General features: G+C 32.1%; 1 protein-coding gene across 1 annotated transcript in view; it reads right to left on the bottom strand.

Moving 5' to 3' along the window:
* The window catches only part of LOC129220717 (inactive dipeptidyl peptidase 10-like), a 354,203-nt gene that overhangs the window by 263,652 nt on the left and 75,842 nt on the right, over positions 1-14,709 (bottom strand). The gene's annotated exons all lie outside the window — the stretch shown is intronic.

Below are 14,709 nucleotides of genomic sequence, written 5' to 3'. Positions count from 1 at the left end.
TATATATATATATATATATATATATATATATATATATATATATATATATATACCATCGCACTGAATCTAACCCCCAAGTTTGGACTTTTCGAGATATTGAGATTTCTTTTCAATGCGTCAATTAATGGTCACCCTGTCTTTATTATTTTTTTCCTAGTACGCAAAAATTGACGAAATTTTCACCAGAAAATGTAAATTACTTGAACTTAAATTACATAAAAATGGTTAGCTCAGCATGTTTTCCTCAACCTACCAATTTCTTTTTCCAAAAGAATTTTAAATTTTCGGGAGTATCCTCAGCAATGCAAAATTTAGTTAAGTTCGTTACGATTGATTTGTATTTTTCAATGTGATTTTCCGAATGATTCATAAAAAAGTACTTTCTTGATTTCAGAAACAAAGAGACAAAAGCATTCACGAAATTGAAAGTTTACAACACGAAGCTGAATTGGCACTTTCGAAAATCAAATTTCTGGTGTGTGTTTTAAACTGCCTTGGTAACTTTCTCTAGTGTCCGAAGTTGGGTTGTTTTACCAATTTACCTTCAAAATTTCCTTCCAAAAATTCTGCTGGACTAAAAGTTTTTCCGTCGACAAGATCTTTCCAGCATTATTAGATTGACACGTGTTACAATGGAATTCCGAAAATGCGCTTTCAATGCTACCCCCGTAATTGAGTCTTCAAGAGCTTTCGACTCCAACATCCTTGAATTGTTAAATTTTCGTCTATACCTTAGCTTTTGAGCAAACACAAATCGATTTTCGCTCCGTACAAAATGAATAATGAATTTTATATCCTTTTTCAGTAATATTTCCATTGCGTGTTCGCAGTTTTTCAGAAGAGAAAATCTCCATTTTTGTTTTTCTCCATCCTAGTATTATTTCTGTATTTCTATCCAAGTTCATTCGATTTCTTAGCATGAAATGGAAATTTTCCTTTTGTACCTTAAATTTGTTTTTCAGTGACTTATGAAATAAATCAAAGTTCATTTTCCTTCATTGGCTGTCTGTGACGGAATTTTTCCCAATAGTGTTAGAATCTTGAAAATATTTTGAGTTGCTGATAACATTGCAGCATTTCGCAGAACTAAACTAACTGCAGAACTAAACTCGTTGTTCTCCCTTGAGCTTCTCAAGGGAGAACAACGAGTTTAGTTCTGCATTTTGGCAACACATATAAGTCTGCAAAATTGTTTTTATTGACTTCTAGTCCATCATGCAACATTAGCCTTTTCTACGGATCTATCCAACCTGCTTTATTTAGTAGACAATGGCAAGAAGGCTTCAAGATTTTGAGATTTTTTTTTTTTGAAATTGTGTCTGTGAGCTTAAACAATAGGTTGACGGTACTGACTTCTAAGGTTACAGCTTCTTTTATATTTTCCAGGGAAGACTTCTTTAGTCAATTTTATCCGTAAAAAAGAAAGAAAAAAAGCTTCTGTGTTCGGTACTAAGTTGGAGGTATAACCTGACTTCTAAGGTTACAGCTTCTTTTATATTTTCCAGGGAAGACTTCTTTACTTTTGCATTTACGCAAAAAATATAAGTCCGTGAAATTGCTTGTATTGACTTCCAGCACGTCGTATAACATGATCCCTTTCCTATGGGTCTTTCCAACCTGCTTTATTTAGCTTATGATGACAACGGGGAAGTGTCCAAAATAATTGCCAGTGAAAAGTGAGGAGTAAGAGACACAGAAAGTCGCTAAGCACTGAAAAGGTTTTTATCACATTTAGGATCAATTTTATCCGTAATGATTCATTAAAAATGATTTTTTAATCAATTAACTATATCGTGCATAGTTCTGGGTTCGCATATTATATCGTAAATAACTACGAAATTTAAAACGAATTTTTTATTTAACCAGAATTGGTAGAGTACCCCCAAGTGATACGATTTCTATTTATGGGTAAATAATGTTTTTTCCATTTGGTTCATCATGAAAAATGAAAAAAAAAAATTCTCCCTGTAAAAACTTACTTTTGTGGGCAGAATAACTAAAAGTTTAAATTTCAGTAAAACATATAAATATTTTCTTTCAAAGGTTAAATCATGTGTGTGCATTTTTTTCTTTTTTTTTTTTGTTGCTCGAAGGTTAAAAGAAGAGAAAAACAAGTTCCTATCTTAATCTTGATTGCAAAAAAAAAAAAAAATGGATTTGAATGCAAGTTCGTATTTCTATCTGCATTAGATTCAAAAATAGACATAACTTAAGCCAATAAAGAAGGTATAAAACTTCTCATGTGCTCAATTTTTTAATATATTATTATTAATTCTAGGGTTGTACCAGGCATCCGGTAACAATCAGGTATCTGACCTATCCGGCTTAGTTTTAATTTTCTGGTATCCGATCAGGCCACTCCAATTCAGACCGGATATCTGATAGTTTTCAGACATTGTATCAGACAGATTATCCGGTATTGATGTGGGGAGAAAATAAACTCAGAAAACTTTTATTAAAAAAACATTTGTTGGTAAAATTTTTGGATAATGTAATATTTTTCATGCTTCCTTCATTAATTTCTGCTTTCAAAACAAAAACCACAGGTTATACCTCCAACTTAGTACCGAACACAGAAGCTTTTTTTCTTTCTTTTTTTTCATTTTTTCACGATTTCCAGCTTTAGTATGATTTTCTTAAGCTTTTCAATAATAATTTAGTTAAAATGCTTTTTAAAAAAACTAAAAACCCTCAATGATCGTGTGGCGTACGTCAGAGAGCACATAACCTAAAGTAAAATATTCATACAATCGCTTACAACCAAAAAGAAATTAAAAAAAACCTTGTTAGAATTTCAGCAAATCTTACTTTTTAAAAATTATAAAGTAAGATTTGCTGAAATATAAATAAATGGTAATTTTTAAAACTATTTAAAAATTACCATTTACATTATTTCAAAGTAACTATAATGATTATAATCATATCGATATTGATTAAAATTCTTCATCGTAGTTTTATTAAAATGCAATTATTAAATTATTTCATTGATCGAATTCTTTTATTTTTCGTTTTAGTACATCTGGTAGGATATGATATCTTTTTACATGCGAAGGGAGGAACTAGATCGTGCGCCTTAAATTCTTGATCTCTTTCATCGTCGATTTTTTTTTCTCTCGATGATATCAGATATAAACTAAAGACTCGACAATAAATATTCTTCGACAGTAACATTTTTCAGCAAACAATGAATTTTTTTTTTTCAAGCTACACAAAAAATATTGAAAATAATTTTTTTTAAAATTCACTCCACGAGAGTTTCATTTAACTGTAATAATACATCGAAGTGAATAACCTCAACATATTGTCCACATCAGAATAATTTCTTGATTCTCAAACATTTAAAAATTTTGACTACAATAAACGAGTGTTTCGCATTACGAAATTTAGCGAGGTATGTTATCGGCTGATTTTCTTTTTTCAATACGGGATTCTTAATGCTTCAAAGAAAAGTACTTGCTCAATAGGATTGTTTCCTTTAGTCAAAAGTTATACTTTCAGTCACTAAAATTGATAGAATAAGCAAAAAAAAAAAAAAAAAAACATAGACCCAGAAAATTCTTTCATTTTCCCAACAATTAATTTTTTTTAATTAATTTTTTAAAATGTCCGATTTTGCAAACAAGGCATGGTCTTAATGACATCACAAATGATGCTCTTTGGCGCATTTTGTACCGCGTTTCCACGTTATGATAATCAAGAAGCGAATTAAAATTGCTCTCTACACTTGCTATTATGGCAACCATATCGTTGCTACATTGGTTGCTATATTGGCTATTATATGGCTGTTATATTGGCTGTTATATTGGTTGCTATATTGGCTGCCATAACTGCTATATTGGCACCCATATCGTTTCCAATACACGTGAGTAAAGATGCGAATTAAATATTTTGCTTTGTGAATGGCAACACAGGATGGCATTTCATCATTTGTGATGTAATCGGCAAGAAATGTAAACAATAAAAGCTCACCGATTTAAGTAATTTTTTAAAAATATTAAACTTAAACAAATTATTTAAAAATGGTAAGATCCTACCTTTTTAAGCATGTTCTTTCAGAAAAAATACTTTAAAAATTTTGGTAAAGACCCCATTTAATTTGTAAGGAGAGAAAAACATTTTCAAAATTGGAAGTTTACAAGAACGAAGTGAATCGGCACTTTCGAAAATCAAATTTCTGGTGTTTTAAACTGCACCTCCCAACTCGTGATACTGGAGAAAGTTGGTTTGTTTCTACAATTTACCTTTTGAACTCTATTCTAAAACACTGCAAAACAAAAATTTTTTTGTCGACAAGATCTTTCCAGCATTATTGGATCGACACTGACTGCAATGGAATTCTAAAAATGCGCTCCCAATGCCACCACCGTAATTGTGTCTTCAAGACCGCCACAGCCCTGAATGCTTAAATCTTCGTCTAAACCTTAGCTTCTGGGTAAACATAGATCGATTTTCGCCCCGTACAAAATGAATAATGAATAAGCCTATTCCATTTCAGTAATATTTCCGCTGCGTGTTCGTAGTTTTTTAACCGAGCAAATCCGGATTTGGTTTCCTCCACCCCAGTATTATTTTCATACTTCTATCCGAGTTCATTGGATTTCTGAGTATGAAAGTGGACATTTTCTTTTGGATTCCTTAAATTGGTTTTCAGTGGCTTATATAAAACAAACAGAAGTCATTTTTCATATCTGTTCTCTGCGTCGGAATCCTTTTATTTTCAAGTTACTCGTGTTTACTTGCCACCTACTTTAAAACTTGATTCTAAGAAATCATGAAGTTACTTTGGAACTAAACTCACGCTTTGGGATAAGACAGTCATTTCAAATAAATATTACAACTTATTTTGTTTTATTTTACCTAGCTTTAGGTTAAGTTCGAGCTTAATTCTGCTCTTTATAAAATGTAAAACTACTTTTTTCAAGATACAGTTGGACCCCTATTTAACGAATTCATCGGGACTGAAACTTTTATATGTTAAAACGGGGTTATTCGTAATATCGTGGTGTGAAAAAAAAATTGCCCTTACCTTATCTAAAAAGTATAATAAGCAACTGCGCAAAAATATCCATAGTTAGTAAGTGTACACTTTTTATTCAGCATTCAGCAACTCATTACACACTAGTTAATTTGAAATTTCAAAGTACTGAGATAGTAATAGATGTTTGACAATTTCCTTGATACTTGACTCGAAATAGTTCTCTTTCAACTTTTTGGAGGGAAGAAAATACTGCGTCATTTACAGTATGCAGCATGAGATATGTTTTTAGTTTCCAGGACATGTAAAGTCTTTGAAAAAAAAGTTTTAATGTGTGTTTTACTATCGCTTTTGTGCATCAGAATCGCTACTCATTGGTTGCACTCTTGCTCGTCAAAAATTGCTGATTCCAAGAAAAGTCTTTTTTTTTTTTTTTTTTGCTTTGGACAATATGGATGCTATATCATTTGGAAAATAATCCAATACTTCTTAACTCAAATTAACAGAAAAACACTTTTTCGGCTGTTAAAATAATTCGTTAATTCGGGGTTTATTATTCGGCAATTAGGGGGTTTTGCCTTCATTTTAGTCGAGGAAAACGAAAAATTCGTTAAAACGCGAAATTCGTTAAATAGAGGTTTGTTGAATCGGGATCCGACTGTATTTGATAAAGCTTGACCATGGAGAGATGGCGGATGACCTTAAAGCAGGAACATCAGTTTATATGATTTGTAATCGGTAGAAACCGCCAGAAAACGTCCAGTAGTAAGAAGGATGTTCTGGCTGATCTTATCTGTAACAAATTAATAACAAACAAGCTATCTTTATCTTTACTAATAATAAAGCGGAAAGTCTCTCTGTCTGGATGTCTGTGACGCGCATAGCGCTTAGACCGTTCGGCCGATTTTCATGAAATTTGGCACAAAGTTAGTTTGTAGCATGGGGCACCTCGAAGCGATTTTTCGAAAATTCGATTTTGTTCTTTTTCTATTTCCATTTTAAGAACATTTTTCGGAGCAAAATTATCATAAGATGAACGAGTAAATTACGAAATTATCATGACGTGGAATGGGAGAGCGAATGAACATAGCCAATTGGCGAGAAATTCGTCATCCATTATTTGTAAATATACAGGCGAACCGAATGAACTTTAAATTTTCAACTACGGGAAAAGCCGCGAGGGTACCACTATTTACAAACAAAACAAATGATTTTTCCGCTTTAAGGTCATCCGCCTACCGTGGTCAAGCTTTAACCCAAACAGTTTGTTTTCAGTTGACTCTATCCAGCAATGTTTCTGTCTTGATTGAAAGTTCGATGGACTTTGAAATCGCGCCAAAAATTCCATAGCTAAAAATACCACTCAATGTTGTCTGCTTATTTGATCTACTCATTTTAATCTTAGAAATAATTCCGTTTAAAAAAATTCCACATTTGATAAATCAATTAATATACACTGCACTTAAACTTATTCAGTTGAAGATTGATTCTCATTATACATTTTTCGTAAATCAATGAATTTGGATTGATAATTAAAAAAAACATCTTTTAATCACTAATATGGGCAATAAATAATAGACAGTGCTGATTCAAAGAAATAGCTACGTTTAAGAATATTTTAAGATTGCTGGTAAAATTAAAGGTAGCTTAATCTGAAATTTTCCACGTTTTAAGGTATTTCGAATCCCAGTGGCTTAGAAGTAACTCTTCGCGCTTTCACACTATGAAAAGAGTACCAAGATTGCCTGGGGACTAAACATTAAGGTTTTTTGCATTCATTTGACCATCTAGTTGGAACAAATGGCTTTGAAACCCAGAGCCTTTTGTCACGAAACTTGAGATGGGCTAGTACCCCTTGACTCCCATGGGCTGCTGCTCCACTGCATTGGAGTTTACTATATTTTATTTTACGAACTGCTTGAATCATTTAATTATTTTCTCCAGCTGCCTGATTCACTTATCTGGACAATGGAGCATATAAGAAATGACTAAATACCTTTGGGCAACAAAGTAACCATAAAGCAACAATGTAATCAAATCAACTTCTTGCAATATTTATGCCTCGATGACGTTGTTGTTACGTGGTTACTGCAACTTTTTACAATATTTGTGCTTTGATTTTGTTTTTGTTTTACGGTTATGGTAGATCGGGGCACGTTTACGCATTGGGAACGTTTACGCAGAGCCTTTTTTCAAAAATGCGTTATACCTGGTGTTTGTACGCTTTCGCTTAGAGGGCGCTACCACATCTCTTGCGATCCCTCGCGACTGAACTTTGACCCTCCGGGGTCAGTTGGTTTCTCCTCTGAGATGAGGAAGGTGTTGTGCTTGGCCGCTGAGGCGGAATATGTATTTTACTCTTATCAAAATATAATCATATCATATATCTAAGTTCAAATTAAATAACTTTAAAACTAATGCTCTCCCACTATTTACTGCTTCGTGAAGTTTCTGCACCTGGAGAGCCGTCATAGCAGATTGATGCTGCTCCCTAGCAAATATTCTCACAAGTTTTGAGCATCAGTCGAGCTTCGGTTTAGCATGCAGATATAAAAATCTGTTTTTTACCAAGCCGAGTAAATTTTGTGTTGAACGTTTTGAAGCTTATTGTGAATGAACAATAGTTTGCTAAAAACAGATAAACACATAAAAATAGCAGAATTTTACCCTTTTTTGAGAATTGTATTTGTATGGACAGAAAAGTTATGAAATTTTTTTGCATGGTAAAAATAAATACAAACTTGCCGACGGGGCACTTTTATGCACGTTCTTACTGTGTCTTACTAACTCTGTCTTACTTCTAAACGGGCCTCGGACGCTTTTTTTGCTCTGTACTGTTTCAAACCTTTAGTATTTTCAGGTTATTTAATTTTAAAAACAACCATTCATTTTAAATTAAGTAAAAAATTCTTATCTTATAGCTTACAATCATAGAGTGATGTCTTCATGCTTATTTAGCTTTAACTTTATACACTATTCAGCCTCTGATAAAATTTCTTTTATTTTAAAGATGGTAAGACATTACGTACAAACAGAACCATGTTAGATGTCAAAATAATGAAAAGGCTTATCATAATCCAAGTATTTTCCCCAGTAAGCCTTCCACATCATCATATATGGACTACCCTAACCACGACCATTTGAAAAAGTAGGACCAAAGCTTAGGAACCAGGAAAGGAAAAAAAAGAGGATGCTCACAATCCTAACTGATACTCCGATTAAAGAAGCCCTCAGACACAGCAGTTAGAAGCTATAAAGAAAAGAAACAAAATGGGCAGAACAAAACAAAATGGAAAAATTGCTTTAAAATTTACAAGTTTCTATTGCAGCAGAAATAGAAAATATCAAAGAAAAAAGTATGAAACCGAAACCTGCGACAGGGAAAAGTTGTTGCACTCTATGAAATGGAAATTAATTAACAATTAAGTTTACGAAGAGTCGAAGAAGATAAATGCGCTTGCATCTTGCATTCAGGGTTCAACGTCTTAGATGTCAAAACACAGTTCCATGACAAGTATGCGAAAAGAAATATTTTATTTTTGTTGGTAAAATCTAACAGTGATGAAGAAGGTGACTAACTAATTTCTTTTTTCGTTAGCAATAAGTCCTCTGATTTTAATTTAGCCTATAAAATGATCTTTAATGAATTATTTGTGATTTTCTTATTTTTAAAGTGCTTTAAGATAAATAAAATATTTAAATTTAGTTACATAACTATTTCACTTACTATTTGGTATCATTTTTAATATGCGTGAACGTGCCCCACTCGAACTTGCCCCGTGTTCGGGGCAAGCTTACGCAACCGACTAGGACTCAAAAAAACATTTTTTTAATGGTTAAAACACAAGCTGAGCAACAATTGAATACACAAATTTTGACTTCATTAACTGCTTCATAAAACCACAGTGTCTAAAATTTCCTTAGTTAAATTAAATTAGCTTAGTTAATCAAACATGAAAATGAGAAAATTCATTGGAAAAAATCCTCTTAAATGTGCCCCGGTCTACCTACAATTTTTTCACAATATTTTTTCTGCTTTCATTATAACGTTGTTTTATGGTTAGTGGTGTATATAGTTTATTTTAATGTCACTGTTATAGTTTATTTATTGACTTAAGTAATAAGCTGATACGAGGAGAAAATGAAGCTGTAAGAAATATGGACTTTTGTTTCCGAAGGAAACAATAAATCAAATAATTTGTGTCTGAATTCAAATAAGAAACATTAATTTAAAAAGCTGAACTAAAAATATATTAAATGCGAAATGAGTTAATGGAAGTTTTTACAGAATAGTATTGGAGCAATAAATTAACTTCTTTCATCACTATTTATACAATTTGTTTAACTACAAAGTTTTTCACTCCACTGTACTTTAGAAAAAAAAAAGTGAGCTCGAACAAATACAGTACCTTTTGCGTCTGAAAAATTACTTCCAAAGCAATGATTTAGCGAACGAAAGATCCGTTCGACCGATTTCAGTTGCGTTCAGAATTACTCGCATAACTTAGTTACCGGATTGCGGGAAGGGGAGTGGAAAAAACTGAGCATCATAGTAAAAGCTTTTTATTAGTTTCTTTTTAAATATAGCATGATCTTTTTTCAAATTTCGAAAGATTAGGCATTATAAAGGAAGGAAAAAAAGCTGATGCGGGCCGAATACGATTGTGGAAATTTTGCCATTTTAATTTGTTTTAGGTGAACTGTTATTTGTTTGCTTTATAATGGGGTTTCGTATTGGTTCTACCCATTTGTAGTCCTGAAGCGTTCCTCAAGAGTCGATATTTCGTTCGTTTATGTTGCTTCGACAAAAACTTAAAAAGTTTGGGTGGTAAACAGGGTCATTTCAAACCTAACCCTGCATAAAAAATACAGGGTTAATTGCGGTTGAGGTAACAGGTATCAGAATTTTAATGTTTTGAACTTTAGTTACGTCCCTTTCTTCTGGATGAATTAAAAAATAAAATTTTGTGCGTGGTGTCCAAGAATATGAAGTCTTTGAGATTAACCAGGTATGAAAAATTTGACTTAATGACTGTTTGTGAGTGAATGGAATCACGTTTCCTTTTTATCCTAGAGACTGAAGGGTAAGTGGAAACACTTCATTTATTTCCTTGTAAAGTTGATGTAGGTAACAATCGCACTCTACACAATAATTTTATTAGCTCAAGAAGTTCTACACCTACTATGATCAAATTGTGGCCCGTAGGTCACATGTGATCCGTTGAATCGTGTAATCTGACATCATTCAAAACGAAAAATCATAGTAAAAATTTAATTATGTGCTGAATTCATGTAAAATAAATACAAAGATGGAATTTACATTCGAATTTAATCTTGCTAAAAAACTTGAAGAAATTATTACCTTAGTTTATCCCAGCGTACAGGATTTAAGGGGTGAATAGAAACACCAACATTGCATTTCTATATATTATCTCAGAGAACAGGACTTATGGGGTAAATGAAAACAACTAAATTGCATTTCCTATTCGTCCCAGAGTACAGGATTTAAGGGGGTAATTGCAAACAACTAACTTGCATTTCCATTACACCTGAGAACAAGATTTAAGGAGTAATTGCAAACCCAAAATTGCATTTCCATTTATCCCAAAGTACAGGATAAAAGGGGTAAATGGAAACATCTAAGTTGCATTTCCATTATCTCAGAGAGCAGGATTTAAGGTGTAAATGGAGACACAGAAATTGCACATCAAAAATAGCTGGGAAATGTTTTTAGCATCCTTTCACGTGACAATCAAAACCAGTTGAAACTTGTTACTTCTCACTTGTAGACTTGCTGGAGAAGAAAATGTAAAATCGATAAACTACAAAAAAAAAAAAAAAAAAAAAAAAAAAATTAAAAAAAAAAATATATATATATATATATATATATATACTAGCTGCGTGCCCGGCGTTGCACGGGCTACCTAAAAAATGTAAGAGCAGTCCAGTTGATGCTTTTGTAGTACACTGACACTAGTTTCTAACGCGTTAAGGAATAAATAAATGCGCGCAAAGCAAGGTTTGCAAAACACCAGTAAAACATATTTTTGCCAAAACACCTCATCAACGTTAATAATCGTTATCAATGATACAAGTTATGAGTACATTTTCAGTCAGCACAAAAGGGGAAAATATATGCATTATCAACTATAATCTTTACTCACGTTAAACTGAATTACATCTGATAGACTATATCGGAAATATTTATGCACAATAACAATCCGCTTTTTACATAAAATAGTCTACTACCCGGCGTTGCCCGGGTGTTTATTAATGCAACATACCACTCAGATAAATATTTGGATGGATTCTATCCACATGGTCGTACAAGAATTACATCAATCCGTTTTCCAGGTACAAACCCTCAAAGAACTCAAATAACTTGTAAATCACTCATTTACTTTACGACGTGCACGGTCCTCCTCGAAAATGAAAGTTATGTCATGTGACGCGTATTTAACAATCAGGCTTGAACAAAAAAAAAAAAAAAAAAAACCAAAATTTTGCTGCAGATTACGGCAAAATAATCGAAAAGTAAACAACTTAAACACCCTGATTACAGGAAAAGCCTTAAAACAAAAACAAGAATTTTACCTGTTCATATTCGAGAAAAAGAAATGGCAACAGATCTTTCATCTCAATGATTTTCTTCACGCTGTAAATTTTAATAAAAGCGTTCATCCGGATAGTTGTGATGAAGCACTGAATAATAATTTGAATGGAGGAAAGCCTTCGAAAAATAGTGATTTGATTTTGAAATCTAAGAGTCATAATTAAAAGTTTTTAATTGATATCTCCGCTAATTATTATCGGAGAATTATGTTAAATAGCCAAACATGAAGACGGGAGGATTACGAATCCATCGATACCTGGTTCGATGGTCAGTTCACTGTCGTTCGGGAGAAGAAGCTTGGACATAGATAGATAGATAGATAGATACTCAGATTTTATATGTATAAGATATATATATATATATATATATATATATATATATATATATATATATATATATATATATATATATATATATATATATATATATATATATATATATATATATATATAAATAAAAAAAAAACCCATCTTTTTTCTTTTTACAGTGTCATTTTCAAACAGTTATTACGTCTACACAATTTTTTTGGAAACACGAGGAACATTCAGAGTAGACTTCTACTATGTACGAAGACTTCACTGACCTAAAGTTTAGTTTCAAAAATTACTTCAGGTGTTTCAATAAAGTTTGCTTCTATTTATCGCTAACTGATCCCACAAATGACTTATCGATGTTAAATACCTGTTGTGCTGCTCAGTTTTGCTCTATTTTACCTTCCTCACACGAAGTAAAGGAAGTCAGTCGACTCGTGCTTCAACACAATTCGACTTCGCGAAATGACTGTAACGCGAGTTTTTCACGTGTAACGAATCTTAGAGATAATGCGAATCCCTCGCCCGTAACACGAAAATTTTCGAAAGGGAATCGCGGGGTTTTGTTGCTGGCTACTAAATATTGGTTTCGGGAATGGATTTTCCCTTTAGCATCATTGAAAGCGGAAGTTCCCCACATTGTACTCTTCTAAACATTGCTTTGTTAGTGTACATAAATAACCACTCGGCATCTATCATTTTTTTTTCATTCTAAATATGAGGCTGATGAAAGATGATTTCATATAAGCACTCTGTTTATCTAAAGTTTGTGAAAATGGAAAGAAAAAGAGAAACTTTCTGACAATTAAAAAGAAGGTGAAGATTTTCGATGAGCTTGAACAACTAAAAAGTGCGTCAAATACAATTACTGTAAAATATTATTATAGCATTTTACTATTTCTACATACTATATGTACCGTACTATTTCATTTTATGCATCTCTAGCCCATTGATTTTGTTCATCGTAACAGTATTTTATGTTAAATAATACAGCATTTTTGAAATAGAGTAAAAATTCTGGTTTTTATGTATAAGAACGGTAACATACAGTTAAGAAATGAGTTAAAACAGCTTAAAGGATGCTTAGAAATGTCTAAAATAATTGGACATGTTTCTAAAAAATCGTATGCATACCCTTTTCGACAACGCAAAATTTGGACTTACGCGTTGAGTCTTGGCACGCATTCCTCGCGTAAGTCGAGACTCGACTGTATAACAATTTCAAAAAAAAAAAAAAAAAAATCGATCAAAGTTCGGGCTATATTTTCATCTTATTCGCATCCAAATAAATGCTAACCACATTCTCTCGCATGTACTTAGGAACGACATGGGATAACCCAAATATAGATTTTGATTAAATCTGATTTTATTTTTACGCATTTTCTCATGACGTAATCTGATTCTGTGTCCGAAAACCGATATAAAGTGTAGACAATTTTCTAATAGTGAATAAAAATTAAACATAAAAAATATTTTTTAATTCTAAAAACTATTTCTACAAGCTTGATGCGCTTTAAAAAGGTATGAAATAAAACAAGTATATGATTTTTTGATTAGAACACTCAAAAATTGCAGTTAATCTTAATACTGTTATAATTAGGTTAATTCTAAAGCCTCTGCCAATAAATTTTTTCTCTCACTTTTTAATTTAAATTTTATTGGCGGCTTCAGAATTAACCTTAATATAACAATAATAAGATAACTGCAATTTTTGAGTGTTCTAATCAAGTTCATACCTATTAGCACAAATCAAGCTTGTAGAAATAGTCTTTAGAGTTAAAAAAATATTTTTTATATTTTATTTTAAAAATTTTCGTTTTGAAATTTGTGGGGAAACTTTTTGAAGTTTAAAACATATTTACCTGTTACCTACCCTTATTAAAGCGAAAAAACTGACATTGACTTTCTTAATCTAAATGTATTGCGCATTAAAGAATAGCTTACATTTACCATTAAGTTATTTCAATACTGATGGCTTGTATGTCCAAATTTCAAAGCAGTTTTGAACAAGTCTAGTGAAAAAGAAAAAGCTTTTTAAAATGCTTACAAATATATGCTTGCTTAAGCTCAGCCTTGAAATTACTTTGATAAATTTATTAAAAATTTATTTATTCTTTTCGTCATAGTTCTTGGCAACAATTAAAAACCGGAAGCAAAAACGCAGGGTTATGACAGATAATGTAAGCTTAAAAAACACCTTTGATATACATAGTGCAATGAGCACAAGTTGTTTTCCTCGCACTAAAACTGTACTGACAGAAAAAACACTTTTACGGAACACTCAAGTGCAAAGAAAAAGGATGTTGTAGTGGTAAAACATTGCTTCTGAATCTTTGCAGCATTTGTCTTCGCCTTGCTACAAGGTGAAATACAACGAGTCTGAATAACAATGGTGTAAAATGGTAGACTGTAAAGGTGATGCTCATATAGTGTGATAGATGTGGTCAAGGACATTTTTTACGCCTCTACAAGGGTATTTTACGCGTTGAAAATAAAAAATTCACCTCAAAAGTTCAGTTAAGCGTATTTTCGCGTTTTATATTTGGAATAAAATTCGTCATCGTGTAAAATCGGAAAAAAAGCCACAGGGATTTGTAAATTTTTTTTATTTGATCCTTTTGTTATTGATTTTACTACAGAATGTTGAATATTCTAAAAAATGTTAGAATTTAAAATAACGCACAAAGATTTTGTGCCAGCCATCTATCATTTTGCCCTTAGTAATGTAGTTTTTTTTAATGGAATTGATCATTATTGTGATTTTTACTGAATCCGTACATTTCCCTAATCCAAAAGAAATAATACTCCTC

The sequence above is a fragment of the Uloborus diversus genome, chromosome 4, assembly GCF_026930045.1.
Source record: "Uloborus diversus isolate 005 chromosome 4, Udiv.v.3.1, whole genome shotgun sequence".
Lineage (NCBI taxonomy): Eukaryota > Metazoa > Arthropoda > Arachnida > Araneae > Uloboridae > Uloborus > Uloborus diversus.
This window is presented reverse-complemented; position numbering and strand designations above follow the sequence as displayed.